This window comes from Chinchilla lanigera, unplaced genomic scaffold, assembly GCF_000276665.1.
Source record: "Chinchilla lanigera isolate Chin_1 unplaced genomic scaffold, ChiLan1.0 scaffold00137, whole genome shotgun sequence".
In the NCBI taxonomy this organism is placed as follows: Eukaryota; Metazoa; Chordata; class Mammalia; order Rodentia; family Chinchillidae; genus Chinchilla; species Chinchilla lanigera.
Genome location: NW_004955538.1, coordinates 1174534 through 1178322, shown reverse-complemented (window position 1 = coordinate 1178322; position 3789 = coordinate 1174534). Strand labels below are relative to the sequence as shown.

Here is a 3789-nt window from a genome sequence, read left to right as displayed (position 1 = left end):
GCAACGATCCTCCTGCTTCAGCCTCCCGAAGGCTGGGATTACAGGAGTGCGCCACCACACGCAGCACTACATGGTGTTAATGTGCCACTGAGGCCAATTCCAAACCAAACCTGAGGTCACAACCGTGCACGTGGGCGGGGAGAGACGCACAGAGCAGGTCACACGGACACGTGGGGAGCCGCAAAGACACGGTCAGATAACGAGTGAGTCGGTGTGTTTAAGCCCCTTGTTTTTAGTACAATTTAACCTTTAACAATGGCCCTCTTTACACATGAGCTGTAAAATTCCTGAACATGTACTAGTCAGCTCTCGGGAGCGGACAAGCACGCCATGCCACAGGCAAAACCCAGAGCCCCACGAGACCTCACGGAGCCGCGTGCCCGCCACGCTTACCCTCCTCAGCGTGCAGCGCCATGCCCAGGCCAGCTCCTTGCCCGCCCCCAGGTCCTCACGTGGCCCTTGCTGGCCACGCCCCGCTGCCCTCCATCTGAAGCTCCCTCCCTCCCTCCCTCTCCTTCCTTTTTCCTCTTTCCCTCTCCGTATTTCTGGGGAGCGCTAGCCTGTGCCAGGGCTTTGCTGAGCTGCAGATGCAGATGTGGCCGCCGTCCCCCAGAGCCTGCGTCCTCACACGGCTGGGTCCCAGAAACCTGACAAGCTGCAGATGTGGGTGGACAGGGCTGCTGCCGGGCGGCCCTCCTCAGCTGAGGATCCTATCGAATCGGATTCGGACCAGGACTTCCTCAGGCACCTGGACAACACCCCGGTGACCACGGCCCACCCTGGGACGTGCGCCCCGGCAGCGCCGGGGGACTGCTTGTCAGCCTGTCTCCCCAGAGCGGCTGCATGTGGCTGGGTGGCCCAGTGTGCCCCAGTGTGGCCCTCGTGGTGATGGGGAGCACAGTGGGCTGAGGCTGCGGGGGCACCACTGTGTGCCCCACGACACAGCCTTGGTGCTGCACTGCACCCCAACATTTCAAGTCAAAGCCTGGCTTCTGCAGGCAGAGGACCTGCCAGGATATGAGTTTAGAGGCGTGAGCGAGTGAGATGGCACCCAGGCTGGACGGGAAGTGGCATCAAAGTGGCGCAGCCTCTGGCGATAAGGCTGGGGCTGGTGCCCCCTTGCGGTGTCTCTGCCGAGGTCGGATACGCGGGCTAACAAGCCACAAATTTGCTGCCAGTGGCTTGCGCAAGTTGAGCAGCGGATACATTTTCTGGGCCCTGAAACACTAAAAACAAAACTGATCCTTTGTTGCCCTCTGGTGGTTGAAATCTACCACTACACCTTAGGTTGCACCCAACTGGGTAATTTTTCAATAGAGGCCTGCAGAGGCGCCTTTGTAAGCAGGCCTTGCACTGCTGCCCCCGCTCTAGGCCTCCTGGCCTCCTGGCCTCCTGTCTCTAGAAGGGCACAAGGCCTTTATTTTATTTAATTATTTTTATTTTTATTTTTGAGTCAGAGTCTCGCTATGCCATTCATGCTGACCTTGAACTCCCTTTGTAGCCTTGAACTTGCAGCAATCCTCCTGCCTCAGCCTCCCAAGGGCTGGGATTACAGGTGTGCACTACCACACTTGGCTCCTGGTGCCTTTTAAAATTGAACTAGTTTTTTATTTTTTAGTAGTTTTTTCAGTACTGGGAATTGAACCCAGGGCCTTCACACTGAACTGCCTCCCCAGTCCTTTTTGATTTTAAGACAGATTCTTGCTAAGTGGTGAAATTGCCCGGGCTGGGCACCACCTCCAGCCTCATTCTCTTCCACTACTGAGATCCCCGGTGCGCACCACCGTACCCTGCCCGCGTGGGAGTTCTCAACCCGGTACTGGCCACCCTGCAGCTCCCCCAGCCTAGAAGCTGGCCTCCCAGGAGTTGAGGGCAGGAGACTTTCTCCTGACGTCGTGGTTTTGGCTTTATCGGGGCAGATGTCCACGTCCCTCCGGCCGGGCGGTGGCAGCCGCATCCTGGAGTCGGGACGCTGTGGAGATTTACTGTGCCTCGGCACAGGGAGCCGCGCGGGACGACTCCCCACCCAGCTCCGCCCAGGGATTGGGTAGTTTTCCTTCCTTCCTTCTTTGCTTCCCCCCTCGCGCTCTCCTCCGCTTCCTCCTCTCCTTCCTTTTTTCTTCTTCCTTCTTCATCTCAGGGTAATCACTTGCCTCAGAAAATGAACTTGAAAGTGTGCCCTTCTTTTCAAATTTCTGGAAGAGATTGCATAGAAATTTGTTATTTTTTCCGTAGGTATTTGGTAGAACTTGCCCGGGAAACCATCTCGGCCTGACTTTTTTCTGGTTAGAACCCTTAGAACTACAGCTTCAGTTTCCTTCATGTAACCGTCAGGTTCCCGTGGTTTTCTTGAGTGAGTTCCGGTAGGCTGTGCCCCTCAGGGAGCGGTCGTCTCGTCTCTGCGACTGAGTCTTTCTGTACAGGACTGTGTGCTTACTGCGTACCGGCCGCGTTGCCTGTGAGGTCTGCTTTTCTCTTTCTTTTCTCTGTCATTTCTTATACTAGTAACTTGTATCTTTTACCTTCTTCATTTTAATAATGTTTCTTCTTTTGTTAGTCTGACTACTAGTAGTATGTCAGTTGTGTCAATCTAAAAAACCAACTGTTGATTTCACTGATTTTTTCTCCTCTGTTTTCTCTGTTTTCGTTTAATTGGTTTTTGTTTTCATATTTATTACTTTCTTCCTGTGGTTTGCTTTGGCTTTATTTTTGCTTTTATTTTTGTAGTTTCCTCAGGTGAAGAATTAGATTATCGATTTGAAGTCTTTCTTTTTAAAGGTAAGAATATAATGTTATAGATTTCCTTTCAGGCATTGCCTTTAGCTTATAAACTACATTGTGGTTTCATTTTTATTTAGTTGGCTAGTCCTTTTTTACATTTTAACTATTTTTAATTTGTGCATTCTTTCTCCCATGTTAGTTTCATTGGAAATTTATCCTTTTTGGGGATTGGGGATTGAGACAGGGTCTCACTATGTAGTTCAGGCTGCCTGGAACTCACTATGTAGTCCAAGTTGGCCTTGAACTGGCAGCAATCTTCCTGCCTCAGCCTCCCAAGTGCTGGGCTTACAGATGTGCACCACTACGCCCAGCAGCAATTTATCTTTTTATTAATCTGTTCAAAGAACGAATTTTTAAAATTTTTTTTGCTATTTTTTTATTTTAAAAATAAAAAAATTAATCAATGAAGACAAAATCAAAACAACACAAAAACAACAAAAATGATACATGACTTCAAAACAAAATGATAGGAATTTACAGTGGTTGCTATATTATATACTGTTATCTTCAATGAAGTTGCTCAGTTCATTAGACATAAGAATGTAAGATTGATCAAATAATCAAAGACAGTAACAACTAAAAAATAATAACAATTTAAAAAAAACCATTGGAAATGATGTAGCACTTCACCATACAAGATGGTAGGAGTTCAACAATGGTTCTTTTACTGCATATTGTTTTCAGATCAGTCATTCTGATTACCAAATTCAAGTATGCAAAATTGGCCAAGAAAAAAGAACATTTTAAGCATTAACTGTTTCAATAAACCACAGACATCAGCAATATACCTTATATGTATTATATTATCAGCTATCCTTATATGTATATATAAATTTTATTTTTCATTTAAAAAATAAAAAAATACATAAATGAAACAGCATAGAGAGCAATAAAAATGATACAGAATTTCAAAACATGGTGACAGGATATTAACAATGGTTGCTATATTACATAATGTCATCCTCAAAATGGCTGCACATATGACCAGATATAGGCATGCAAGACTGA

The 3789-nt window shown here is 47.4% G+C and overlaps 1 long non-coding RNA gene across 3 annotated transcripts in view; it reads left to right on the top strand.

The window, feature by feature from the left end:
- The first annotated feature begins 2291 nt into the window (after window positions 1-2291).
- The window catches only part of LOC102022541, a 16899-nt gene continuing 15401 nt past the window's right edge, over window positions 2292-3789 (top strand). For all 3 annotated transcript variants that reach the window (XR_001232086.1, XR_264795.2, XR_001232085.1), the window contains exons 1-2: window positions 2292-2463; window positions 2728-2778. This is a non-coding gene — a long non-coding RNA (uncharacterized LOC102022541). The remainder of the gene's footprint in view (window positions 2464-2727; window positions 2779-3789) is intronic.